The 14682-nt window shown below is 32.4% G+C and overlaps 1 long non-coding RNA gene across 1 annotated transcript; it reads left to right on the top strand.

Moving 5' to 3' along the window:
• The first annotated feature begins 4969 nt into the window (after positions 1-4969).
• Positions 4970-7250, top strand: LOC135149234 (uncharacterized). Its single transcript, XR_010287514.1, has 4 exons — positions 4970-5665; positions 5935-6013; positions 6225-6340; positions 6901-7250. It is a non-coding gene; the product is annotated as an uncharacterized LOC135149234 (long non-coding RNA).
• The last annotated feature ends 7432 nt before the right edge of the window (positions 7251-14682 follow it).

The following is a 14682-nucleotide window of genomic DNA, read 5'->3' as shown; positions in this document are numbered from 1 at the left end:
GAAGTGGGCATCGGAGATAAGGGCACACCATTGTTTTGATACCGATTTGAATCGGGTCAGTGATCTGACAGGGAGACGGGGAAAGATAAGATCCAGTAAGCTATCGTTGCCCCCGATCAATTCTGCTGATGGTGAACATAATTTTTGAGATTTAGGGTTCTTCCTAGTTACCATTTCTTGTCAGGCGGCGCTTTAGCAAAATGAAATGAAATGTGGTTATTTTGTTTATACAAGCTAAGTTTGTTGTTTTGTTTATTGTGTCCAATAAATTTTGTGAAAAACATGGGTACTTGCTTATTATTTGAGATTTACTACATAGTGCAAAATGGACGATTGTTGTAACTTCATTGTAGTTGAGTTTCTATTCATGTCATCATTACCACGATCATTTCGTTTTTATCGTAATCTTGTAAAGGGCCGTGAATGAATGAAATTTTGTATTAATATGAATTATGTTAATAATATCAAGATGAACTTCATATTTATCTGAATTCTAAAACATGATAGGAAATTGTACAGAGTTGTTTGTAAATCAAATAATTTGATTTTCAAAAATTAAAAGAAATAGTTTGTTTTGTGATATAGTTTTGTCGGTGGAATAATCATTACATTACAAAATTATAATCAATATAAAAGTCTTTCATACTCCCTCCGTCCCAGTCAATAGTATACATTGGGGGACAGGGGCGCGGCACGGACTTTAATGCTTCAATATAATATAGTTATGTAAATTATTTTTAAGATTTTCTTTTTTTTGTAAAAGTATAACATTTATATTTTTATACAAAAAAAGAAAATCTGAAAAAAAAGTTGTAAAACTATGTTTTATAAGAGTCTTAAAAAGCGTGTCGAGCAGTGAAAAAAAAACGTATATAATTGACTGGGACAGAGGGAGTAGTAGTATAATAATAATGATTAAATTAAAAAATATATGATGATAAACAAATTTCGGTATTTTGGTATTACTCCTTATCTATTTGAATTCTGAAACATGATAGAAATTTTATAAAGAATTAAATTATTTGAGTTTAAAAAATTAAAACAAATAGGTTTGTTGACGATGATTATGTCTGTTGATGAAATTTATGAATTGATATAGAGCTAAGGAGCAAGATACATGGTGGTAAGTTTAAATCAATCACCTTGAAGGTTAAGGAGAAAGCACCCAAGGAAGTTGTTGTAAAGAGGAGTCACTCAAAAAGAAAGGCTCTAATCACAAAGTTTGATAATGAGTCATCAAACTCTGATGATGGCTCAAACTCTGATAATTTCGAAGACTATAAAGAAGATTTGTGTAGTTTCTTCGGTTTTAGTTTTGATTGCGTGCTACAACAAAAACGGGTAAATTTGACCGCCAATTTTCGGTCATATTTAATTAAATTTGACAGCGCGTAGTCGAATTTAGCTAAATTTGACCGGAAATTGTTTGTCAGAGATAGCTTAGTGGAATTTAACATTTTCGGTCATATTTAATTAAATGTGACTGCTTAAATATGACCGGTTAAATATGACTTCTTAAATTTGACTGCCTAATTTGACTTCAATCGGCCATTTTTAGCTCTGATTTTTCACCTCCAATTTTTTTCGTCAAATTCAAATTTCCGGCTACATTTTAAATAAAAATTGTAATGACCTTTTTGTTCCTGTCATAATCCCACCTGTAAATATACCAGATGGGGCACTGACATTATTAATCTATACTGCAAGTCAAAGCTATGTGCAAACTGATGTGCCAAGGTTGGTCACAGTTAATTAAACTATCAATTGATGAGGAGGGTAACTAATAGTCGACAGCCATACATTAGCAACACAAGGGCTTAACCATGCTGAAGCTGGTGAGGACGACCATATATTCTCGAGATGAGCCAAAGTCGAGCCCAGGACATGAGACAACGGAGGATAAACACTTAACTACGTGGGCTATCCAATCATGCTCTCATTCAAATACTCTTTTTAAATCTGCAGAAAAGTAATTCAAATGGCCCAGGTTCGCATATTATGCACTCTCAATTCTGGATGGCGGTTTATCAATTGAAATCTTTCATAAATATTTCAAAATTAGGATCTCTCTTTTTAACACTTAAAATTGGATAGGTTTCACAGCTGTATGATTTATCACCAGTGCAAATCCCTTTTGTATCTTGACACATGTTAAACTCGAGTACTATTTTACAGTTTTGGTGAACGTAATGAAATTACCATATGTACTTATGCTTTCAAACATGGATCAAACACTCTTATAATAAGTACCGCCAAAACTTAATTAGGAAAAAATTGGTTGGTTATTTGTGGCGCCTATCATTCTCTTAGTATGCCTTGTTCTCGAGCAGACTCTTTAAGCTAGCTCCCATGAACGTGAAATTGAGCATGCATGGTTTCAAAATGGATCAAGAAATGATCTTTTTATAGACCAAAAGAGGAGAAGAGAGCATGGTTGGTTAGAGAGGAAGAGTAAAGTTGCGACCTTGTTAACGCTGGAGTTGAGATCAAGAGACATTGATTATTCACACCATGATCACCAAAACTTGTTTCAAGAAAATACATGTATGGATAAAATATATGTAAATTATATGGACTTCTTATATACTTATTATCGATATTCATGTCAGCACAACCGGGGCTTAAACAAGTACCTATATAATCATCTTTACAAAAAAACAGTGGAGCATGATAAAAATTTCACACATCATTTAAAAATTTCAAATTAATAAAATGTAAATATGTGTTGTTTTAGACTTCTTATAAATCATAAAATTAATTAAGAAGAAATTTTATGAACAATTAAATACCCGACAAATCAATTGTAAAATATTTTTTTATCTCTTTTGGAAATCATAAATAACACAATAATTCTATTAAAATAAAATATCTTTTTTAAATTAATACATATCATAATTCTAACTAGCCTCACACAGAAAATTTACCGATTAGACTTCCAAAATAATTATAAATTAAAAAATTTCAATTTTACTATACATAAGATACCCTAAAGTCAATTGCAATATTTTTTTTCAATCTCTTTGAAAATCAAAACAACATACTGATTTTACTAAAATAAAATATATCATTGTGAAATAAATACATATCATAACATGTATTTGAGACTTTTTAAAAAAAAAATTCAAAAATCAAGATAAGATCAAATGTATATATAAAGTTTTATATCTAAATAACTATAGTGTATATAAGTATATTAAGAGGATAATAATATAATTCAATAAAAAAAATATAATTATAATAAATAATACTCCCTCTGTCCCCCTCATTTATTTACAGTTTTTTCACACTGCTCGACACGCATTTTAAGGCGCATATAAAACATAGTTCTACAACTTATTTTTAATTTTTTTTTGTATAAAAATTTAAACACCAAATTTTTATTCAGAATAAAAAAAGTACAAAATCATAAAAATTATTTAAAAATGTGCTTGGCACGGCCCCAGGGCCGGCTCAACACTAAGGCCATCTAAGGGGTCGCTTAGGCCCCCAACCTGAAAAGGGCCTCAAAATTTTATGAAAGTATATATATTGAAATAATAATATTTAAATTTTTGTTCGTAAATATGAAAAAAACAAAATATCTAAAACAAATATGAACCAGTGAACTTTAAAAAGATAATATATATATATATATATATATATATATAATATGAAATATTAATAAATATAAATAAGATTAACTTAAAAAGTGAGAATTAAATGAATCAAATGATTTTAAATTTTTTAGTCGCATGTGTATTAAGTACTTAATAAATGTAATAAGATTTATCATCTAAAATATATAATATTTATTTTTCCCAAGTTTTACATTATTATAAATTATATGATTTCTACTTTTTATGTTATAGTACTTTTCTAATGTTTAATTAATTTAAATGTAACATTAATGTACAAATAAACCTAATAATAAATAAAAAACAACATATAAAATGGTATATAAATTTTTGTGCGTAATTAATTTATAATAATCTAAAATATATACGGTTTTAAATAAAAAATATTTTTTATATAAAAAGGCCTCATTTTCAAGTCTGCTTAGGGCCTCAAATTTAGTTGAGCCGGCCCTGCACGGCCCAAGCTAGTAATCTCTTAAAATATGACCGCGCCCTATCCATTTCACACAAAAAATTAGGGTTGAAACCATCTGCAGCGGCGGCTGAATACATTTCATATAAGAAATTTTTCCCATCAGAGTCAGAGCTCGAAGCCTGTATCGTGTAAGCTTTCTTGTGCTATTATAGTAATTGTTAACTGTTGGACTCAGAATCTTATATGTTTATATGGTACTTGCATGGCTACATGTAAATTACTTGTTTTTTACATTATGTGTTGGCATCCCCAATCTATGAACAAAAACTTGCAACTTTTTACATTTTGGAGAGAGAGTCTCGAAATTACTTGACGTTTTTTCAATTGGGACTGTGCGCCCTTCAAATCAGGCTTTTTGTTTTAAAGGTCCCAAATTACGAATTGATTGGCCAGAAAAGGTGGCCGAATTACTGTTCTATATATGACATAAGCAACTAAAGGCATCAATGTTGAAAAAAATTCAGAAAAGAAGATGTTGTAGGTGTATAATATTTGTCGAACTCGTGTTTAAGGGGATTTTTGATTGTTTTACTCTTGAGTATTCTTATATTTCTAACGGGTTAAAACATATTCTCCATCATAGATGGTCTCCCTAAATATATTTTGGTAATTAATTTCAGATGTTTTCAAATTTTACTTTGTGCTGGATGCAGAGACAGGTTTCATAAAGGACTGGTGGGAGATATTCAGGTTGCAATTCTCTTTGAGACGGGAAAACGTAGCAGGAGGGAATCCACAATTCTCTGTAAAGATGGTTTCACTATTTGTTTAACTAACTTATAATATCATACTATGATATCTTAGTAATATCCAGTCTGTATAAAATATCCATAAAATTTGGTTAACTGCATGCATTCTCAGACATCTATGGATGATTTTCTAGCTATCACTACTAGAAAAACAGGATTAGACATCACATTTTAGACATCTGTTAGAAAAACCACCGATGTTAAAACCCTATTTTACATCGAATATTTTGAAACCGATTTCTATTAAAAATCTAGACATCGCCTAAGTGCAAAACCGATGTGTAAAACCTGTTTTTAAAAAAATTGACCGAGCTCCCCCGCTGCTTTTCCCCCCTTAGCCAATTGTTTTACAAACAAGATTCCCCACAGAATATTTCCTCTTATTACACAAATATTCCCCCTTTACCAAAATTTTATATCCCACCTTCACCAAAATGTTATTTCCCCCGTTTCTTCTTTTCATTCTCGACTATGTCTCTCGACACTCTCTCTCTCTCGACTCTCTCGTCTCTTTCTCTTCCCATCTCTGCTCTCCCTATCTGGTCTCGCTCACACCCTCTATTTCAAGCTCCGACATTCAAATAGTAGTTAGGGTTCGATTGGGTAACCCCTAATTTGTTCTATCGGAGACACAGCTCGAAGAAGAAACTTGAATAAATTAGTAGATAGAACTCATTTCGGAGAAACGCAAATTGCAGATTAGTTCGATTGGGTTTAAGAGTTTGATTGGTTCAATTGGGTTTTAGGGTTCTTATCAATTCTCACTTCAAATCCTGCCCTAATTGAAGACATTCGCGAGTGGGAACAAGAATATCAGTGCTGAACTGGTTTGTTTTCTGCTTTTTTATCTTTTAAATTCTTGAAATTCATGCTTTTTTGTATGTTTATGTTTTGGGTTTGTAGTGTATTCGATTTTTTGATGTGGGTTTTGTGTAAGTTGGCTTATTGACTACTTGTTAGCTGTTTATATGAACTGCAGAGTTCATATTTTCTTGTATAAACACACTTAGTTGGCTATAGAGTGGAACAAGAATAATGTTTAATCATCGGATGGTATTTATGATTTTACTTATTCTATTTGCCGGGTTCTCATCAGCTTGTTGGCCAAGTTGTCTCCCGTATTGCTTCTGCTCTGTTTGAATGGTTGTGGTCACTGAAGACAGATGAGCCCATTGGTATGAACATTTTTTTGAACAACATTTTAAGAACTTCTTTGTCATCTTTTGAACTACATATAGTTCTTGTTGGTAAGATTGATGTCTGCAATATTTTAGCTTTTTCTAGTCGTTCTTCGGTCAAATTTGGAGTATACACCGTGGAGACTTTGTTAAGTGTTTAATGTCGGTATATATTAAGTGTTTAATGTCGGTATTTTTTGTTTGCCAGGTGGAAGATATGAGGCTGATTTGTGGTTTTCTCCAGGAACTTGTGCAAAGTTAAATTTAGGAGAGGAACACGAATAGAAATCTGTTTGACTTCCCAGGGTGATTGGAACGGTGCAGGTGCAAATGAATACGAATAGAAATCTGTTTGACTTCTCAATATGAATTTTGATTATATGTTTAAGATATTGATCCATCTTGAATATTCTTAGCTTAATTTTTGTATGAACTTTTCAATACTTTATATATACCACAACACCAAATGAATACGATAAGATGGTAATGAAAGAAGGTTAACAGGAAAGCATGAGACATCTAACAAGCACACTTTCTCATGGGTAAGTTGCTTATATATATAAAATCTTAGTTGTAACCTGATTTTGATGCAAAAATATCGAGACTAAGACTTACCTTCAATTCAAGTAGTTTAAAAACCTTGCAAGTAACCAAATCATTTTACTTTCTTAGTTGCCTGGTGAAACATGTGGTATTTTTTTCTTCAAAAAGAACCTTGTTCTTGGTGTTTATTTAGAATCTTCTATCAACAATACGTTTTTTTAAGGTTTACAGGTAATTCTCTGTTCTTGCTCTATTACCATGAATGACTTTGCTTGATTATATGATTCCAATTTGATATTATTCTCCAAAGCAAATTTAAAGTTAGTGAATCATTTTTACAGGGTGGTCCTCATAACCACACAATTGGGGGACTTGCGGTCTGCCTGAAGTTTGTGCATACTCCAAAATTTAGGGCTTAATTGCCAGAAGCATGTGTTTTTTCCTATATATTTTTACATGGACAGATGGACAATTGAAAGAACTTTGTCCAATAATTATAGTTGCAATGACTTTGGGAATATAATGACTTTAGGTTTCATTTATCACTGCTGATTTTGGGAGTATAATGAACTTAATGTGTAGTTGCAATGACTTATGAAACAGTATTGCTTTTGGTATCTTTGACATTCGATGTACAAGTACATGGATTATGTAATTAGTTGGTGGCTTGAATGCAAATATGTTTGGTGTAGCTATTGGTGTTAGTTGTTGATTTGGAATTTGATTTGTTTTGACATTTTAATTATTACATTTGGGCATGTTATATAAGCAGGTGGAACAGGGACTAAAAAAACTAAAATTACATCATTGTTCTGAAAAATCGATGTTAAAAATAGTATGTGACATCATCAATATGTTAAAAAATTGATGTAACAAACAATGAACTAAATCAGAAATATAAGAAAACTGATGTCTAAACTATAGAAAGACAATGGATTTAAAAAAAACTGATGTCAAATATGAAAAAAGATTACAGTTTTAAACTAAACTGATGTATGTTTGAATACAAATACATCAGTTATATTAAGAAACTGATGTAAAAGACAAACATAAACATCAGCCATTTGAAAGCAGCTGATGTAAATTAGGCAAATATACATCGGTCAAAAACTGTTGTGAAAGGTGGTGGTAGACATCAGTTAAAAACCGATGTCTAAGACCCCTACCTTTTACATCACATGCGAAGACATCGGTCCTGTTTTCAATAGACATCGGTTTTTAGCCGATGTCTAAGCCAGTTTTTGTAGTAGTGTATGCTAGCATCACAGGAAAAGCAAGAGGCAACCAGTTCCCATTCCAACATACTTCAGTTGGGAATCCACAACTTAATATGTTTTCCAGTCCATTTGGCTAGCCTGATTATGATTGGTGGTTTAGATGCTGTTATTGTTATATATGGAGCACTTTGTTGCAAAATTTTCCCTAACTAATAGACCAACAAAGCTGGTAAGCGTTCTGCAAATACTGATAGTCATCTAAGGATATTGTCTGTGCCTTTTGGCATTTAATGGTATTTTACATAAATGTGATTACTTGGTTGTAATTGGACTGATCTCGCATATAATCAATACATGGTCTGATTAATGCATTATTGGAGTTTGTATTTCCTAATGCAGAACACATATTCGGAGTTATGCATTTATATGAGAATATGCACAAGGATGATAAAGGCATTGCTTTGAGGCATTTGTTATGGAAATCTGCTAGGACTACAACAGAGTAGGAGTTCTTCTTGTTTTCGTATTTTCTCTATTTCTCTTCCTATATTCTATATTCAAGGTCTAACTAAGGAATGATCCATGGGATAAGTATATAGATTCTTGTTATACCAGATAAATATTGTACATAAAGGTAATATATATATATATATATGTATGTATGTATATATATATATATATGTCGTGTTTTCAGAGTTATACAATTGGACCTTTTGGATCCAATTAATTGCCTTGAGTTTTGGGCACCACTCCTCAACATAGGCAACTGGCTCCTACTGTGAGAATTGTAGCCCAAAGAAGAAGAGATCAAGAAAAACTGACATATCTACTACATCCTACAATATTGTTAAAGGTGCATACAATCATGAATCGTAAAGCTCAAAGCCACATTGCGATGATTTTCTTTGCATAGGTAAAAATCTATCACATTGATATATATGGCTTTTATTTTCTTATTTGCGATCTATAATTAATTTGCGTTCCTCATAATTTTATTTTTTTTGCAATTTCTTGTAGTAGAAAAACGACCTTAAAAAAAAAAAGCAATTCCGATAAGATATAGTTTGCAATGTACTTTTACCGTAAACTATTTTGTATAGATTTGAATGAAACTTTTTGATAAAATTGCAATATATATAACAATCCAGTTATTCTATTTTATGACACTTGTACTAAAATTATAGATCTATTAATCTATATCTAAGAAATCTTATAATGTATTTGTGAGTTATGAGAAAGAAGACCAATTGGGATCGAGTAATTAGTTTTTCGAGCCTATGTTAGGGTTGGGTTACAATGACGATATAGGGGTTAGAAATTTGTACTTATGCTTCCTTAGTTTTACCATTTATTAAAAAAAAATCCTAGATGATATCGGATAGTAATTACCATATACGCGATCTCCCTGAAGGCTTAACATTGTGTCAGCAAATGGTTATCCTAAATTCTGGAGTTCAATTTTGTAATTACCTTATCTCCAATATAAGGTAATTACAAAATCGAACTCTAGAATTTGAGATACTCACTTCCTGATTCAATGCCAAACTTTTGACCAGATATTGTATATGATTAAAATGACGATATAGGAGTTAAACATTTGTACTTATGCTTCTTTAGTCTTTCTATTTATTAGAAAAATTCTAGATGATATCGGGTAGCTACCATATACACCATCTCCTTGAAGGCTTAACATTGTGTCAGCAAGTGGTTATCTTAAATTCTGGAGTTCAATTTTGTAATTACCATATCGGTAATATAAGGTAATTACAAAATCGAACTCCAGAACTTATGATACTCACTAGCTAATACAATGTCAAGCTTTTGAGGTGATGCTGTATATTGTTAAATAATGACATAAATATTTTACTTATGCTTCCTTAGTCTTGTCATTTATTAAAATAAATCCTAGATGATATCGGGTAGTTACGATATACGCTATCTCCTTCAAGGCTTAACATCGTATCAGCAAATGGTTATCTTAAATTCTGGAGTTCAATTTTGTAATTACCTTATCTCTAATATAAGATAATTACAAAATCGAACTCCAGAATTTGAGATGCTCACTTCCTGATTCAATGCCAAATTTTTGACGAGATGTTGTATATAGTTAAAATGACGAGATAGGAGTTAAAAATGTGTACTTATGCTCCTTAGTCTTGCCATTTATTTAGAAAAAAAATCTTAGATGATATTGGGTAGTTACCATATACGCCATCTCCTTGAAGGCTTAACATTGTGTCAGCAAATGGTTATCTGAAATTCTGGAGTTCAATTTTGTAATTACCTTATCTCTAATATAAGGTAGTTACAAAATCGAACTCTAGAATTTGAGATACTCACTTTCCTGAATCAATGCCAAACTTTTGACGAGATATTGTATATGGTTAAAATGACGACATAGGAGTTAGAAATTTATACTTATGCTTCCTTAGTCTTTCCATTTATTAAAAAGATCCTAGATGATATCAGGTAGTTATAACCATATACACCATCTCCTTGAAGGCTTAACATTGTGTCAGCAAGTGGTTATCTCAAATTCTGGAGTTCAATTTTGTAATTACCATATCCGTAATATAAGATAATTACAAAATCGAACTCCAGAATTTATGATACTCTCTGGCTGATACAATGCCAAGCTTTTGACGTGATGTTGTATATTGTTAAAATAATGACATAAAATTTATATTTATGCTTCCTTAGTTTTGTGACATCCTATTAAGACCACCCACATATTGTAAACATGCAGGATCTGTGGCTTTACCGTCATCTAGAAAACTAGTAGAGTTTAGCAAGATTCCTCAAAAATATAAGTTGACACATATGGAATTGTTTAAGAAGCAAGTACGTAGCATGTAGATATTTTACTTCTTTTTTTCTCTTTTCATCTTATAATATCTGATCCCCACTTTATAAATGGACATATAGAGAGGAAGACGGTAATATGAGAAGCCAACTCTGGATATATCTTGGCTTTGAAGGGGTTTGGTTTTTCTCCAATTCTTCTCATATCTGAAAAGTATATTTTATGTTTTCTTAGTCTGCAGTGGATCTTTTGATCTAGATGGCTTTGAATATCCTACCATCCGAAGTAACAAGCCACATAGTCACCCTTGTAGTTGTTCCAGTTGAACCAGTACACAATATTTGGAGTACGCCAGTTATTTACAATATCCGTGCTGCTGCTCATGGGCTTAATGGAATGGAAACACTATAAAGAGGACCTCATATTCAGTTAGGAGCTTGAGGATGATTTACTCAAGTTTTTGATGGTTGAGATGGCTGGTTTGATTGGCTGAGGGGGAGATTGTATCTGCTATTAGAAATTCATTTTATGTAAATCAGACATTTACTAAAATTAATATTTTGATGTTTTTTCCTTTTATGTATAAAAGATATTACATTAGAGTTTTTAAATTTATAATAATTAAAAATTTCATCATGTTTGTGTGATGTTCCGCCGGATTGGTCGCTTAAGATCTTTGGTGTATGAGATTAGGTAATAAGTAAACTTAGTAAACAAGTAGCAAATTCAGCTACTTCATATATGGACCAGATATGAGACCACAAAATAGGTGTGCATATATCAGATCGCATGATAATTCAGTCACTAAATTTTCTGTCATCGGTAGTAGTTGTTCCAATGGGGATGTTAAGCACATCGGTGTTTTTCAGCTGCCCTTGTCTTGTAATTAACTGATTTGTTGATAGAATGAACAGTTTTAAGACGACATAAATGTTTTTTTTAAAGAAGGAAGATTGACTCCATTAAACTGTGCAGTACAGCGTATTGCCTTGTCTAGGTCCTTCCAGTATACAGAGTTAAGAAATGCCTTACACGTCCTAAAATTACCATACACATCAAGGAAGAATATTAACATGTCTATTCCCATATGCACACCCAACACAAACTCGAGTATACAAACCGCAATAATAAAATGCAAATCAAGATTAGTAGAACAGCTAAATTAATTATACATTGAAACAAAAATATTGTAACTAAACTTTAAGCACTAAACTATATATAATAATATACTTACAAATGATGTAGGCTTGCAATCAGTGGATATGCAGGAACAAATGGAGGTCCAGCAGAAATACTCCTAATATCATCCTTCCATTGGAGCTCAGATAGCAGCACCTCAACCTTCTTACTCTTGAAATTATACGAAACAACTGCGCCCAAAACATTTGCAATAAGAGCTGAGTCTTCATCCCGTTCTCCCCTAAGAACACCTAATATCGATTGGGTGGAGTGACACATCTGATTTCCCCCATTCACATTAACCTGTGGGAATGAAGATATCAGACGATCAATATGAACCCAGTGCTTGATATTCCACTTCATATTAACCAGGTTCAGCTCGTACACATTCAAAATTTTTGCTGTATTATCTCGGACACCTGCAAGGTACAAGTGTCCACAAGATTCTCCAAAATGCCGGAAGTGTGAACCACGAGCCTGTGGAGGCAAAGCGATTTGGGTCAATTTCTCAGCATCGATATCAAAACGATAGCAAGATAGCCTGTTTACCCGGATCCAATAAAATGCACCATTGCAATACTCACCCCTGGCAAATTCCAGCCCAGTTCCAACCACAGAAACACTGGTATCTACCCGTTGACCAGTTTCTGAACTGAATTTTAAAAATTTAGACGCTAGTCGGCGTCGGGATGGACAAATAACCACTTGCACACATATAACTTTGAAATGGGGTGATACCAAAGGGTCAAACGCCAAACAACAAGTAGCAACATGACTATAATTTTAAGCATTTAATTTGGGCAGAGGTACTAACTTTAGTTGATTTGTAACTAAATTACGAACACAATAGAAATTAAGAGCATAAAGAGCATTGAATCTAAATAAAGACAATCCATTACAAGACTATACCATCCGCATCAACTTAATTGGAGCATGATCAGGTATTTCAACTGTATCTGAACAAGAAGGAATTTTACGCCCTAATTCATCAACAGAGATTGAATGAACTGTATTATCCCGATAACAGACAGGCCTGTATAAGTAGAGTCCAGAGGGGATGCGAGAACTAGGGTTTTCAACAGTGTGGCGGCGGCCGAAGTGGGCATCGGAGATAAGGGCACACCATTGTTTTGATACCGATTTGAATCGGGTCAGTGATCTGACAGGGAGACGGGGAAAGATAAGATCCAGTAAGCTATCGTTGCCCCCGATCAATTCTGCTGATGGTGAACATAATTTTTGAGATTTAGGGTTCTTCCTAGTTACCATTTCTTGTCAGGCGGCGCTTTAGCAAAATGAAATGAAATGTGGTTATTTTGTTTATACAAGCTAAGTTTGTTGTTTTGTTTATTGTGTCCAATAAATTTTGTGAAAAACATGGGTACTTGCTTATTATTTGAGATTTACTACATAGTGCAAAATGGACGATTGTTGTAACTTCATTGTAGTTGAGTTTCTATTCATGTCATCATTACCACGATCATTTCGTTTTTATCGTAATCTTGTAAAGGGCCGTGAATGAATGAAATTTTGTATTAATATGAATTATGTTAATAATATCAAGATGAACTTCATATTTATCTGAATTCTAAAACATGATAGGAAATTGTACAGAGTTGTTTGTAAATCAAATAATTTGATTTTCAAAATTAAAAGAAATAGTTTGTTTTGTGATATAGTTTTGTCGGTGGAATAATCATTACATTACAAAATTATAATCAATATAAAAGTCTTTCATACTCCCTCCGTCCCAGTCAATAGTATACATTGGGGGACGGGGGCGCGGCACGGACTTTAATGCTTCAATATAATATAGTTATGTAAATTACTTTTAAGATTTTCTTTTTTTTGTAAAAGTATAACATTTATATTTTTATACAAAAAAATAAAATCTGAAAAAAAAGTTGTAAAACTATGTTTTATAAGAGTCTTAAAAAGCGTGTCGAGCAGTAAAAAAAAACGTATACAATGACAGAGGGAGTAGTAGTATAATAATAATGATTAAATTAAAAAATATATGATGATAAACAAATTTCGGTATTTTGGTATTACTCCTTATCTATTTGAATTCTGAAACATGATAGAAATTTTATAAAGAATTAAATTATTTGAGTTTAAAAAATTAAAACAAATAGGTTTGTTGACGATGATTATGTCTGTTGATGAAATTTATGAGCTTGATATAGAGCTAAGGAGCAAGATACATGGTGGTAAGTTTAAATCAATCACCTTGAAGGTTAAGGAGAAAGCACCCAAGGAAGTTGTTGTAAAGAGGAGTCACTCAAAAAGAAAGGCTCTAATCACAAAGTTTGATAATGAGTCATCAAACTCTGATGATGGCTCAAACTCTGATAATTTCGAAGACTATAAAGAAGATTTGTGTAGTTTCTTCGGTTTTAGTTTTGATTGCGTGCTACAACAAAAACGGGTAAATTTGACCGCCAATTTTCGGTCATATTTAATTAAATTTGACAGCGCGTAGTCGAATTTAGCTAAATTTGACCGGAAATTGTTTGTCAGAGATAGCTTAGTGGAATTTAACATTTTCGGTCATATTTAATTAAATGTGACTGCTTAAATATGACCGGTTAAATATGACTTCTTAAATTTGACCGCCTAATTTGACTTCAATCGGCCATTTTTAGCTCTGATTTTTCACCTCCAATTTTTTTCGTCAAATTCAAATTTCCGGCTACATTTTAAATAAAAATTGTCATGACCTTTTTGTTCCTGTCATAATCCCACCTGTAAATATACCAGATGGGGCACTGACATTATTAATCTATACTACAAGTCAAAGCTATGTGCAAACTGATGTGCCAAGGTTGGTCACAGTTAATTAAACTATCAATTGATGAGGAGGGTAACTAATAGTCGACAGCCATACATTAGCAACACAAGGGCTTAACCATGCTGAAGCTGGT

Source organism: Daucus carota, chromosome 9 (genome assembly GCF_001625215.2).
Source record: "Daucus carota subsp. sativus chromosome 9, DH1 v3.0, whole genome shotgun sequence".
Classification (NCBI taxonomy): Eukaryota; Viridiplantae; Streptophyta; class Magnoliopsida; order Apiales; family Apiaceae; genus Daucus; species Daucus carota.
This window is presented reverse-complemented; position numbering and strand designations above follow the sequence as displayed.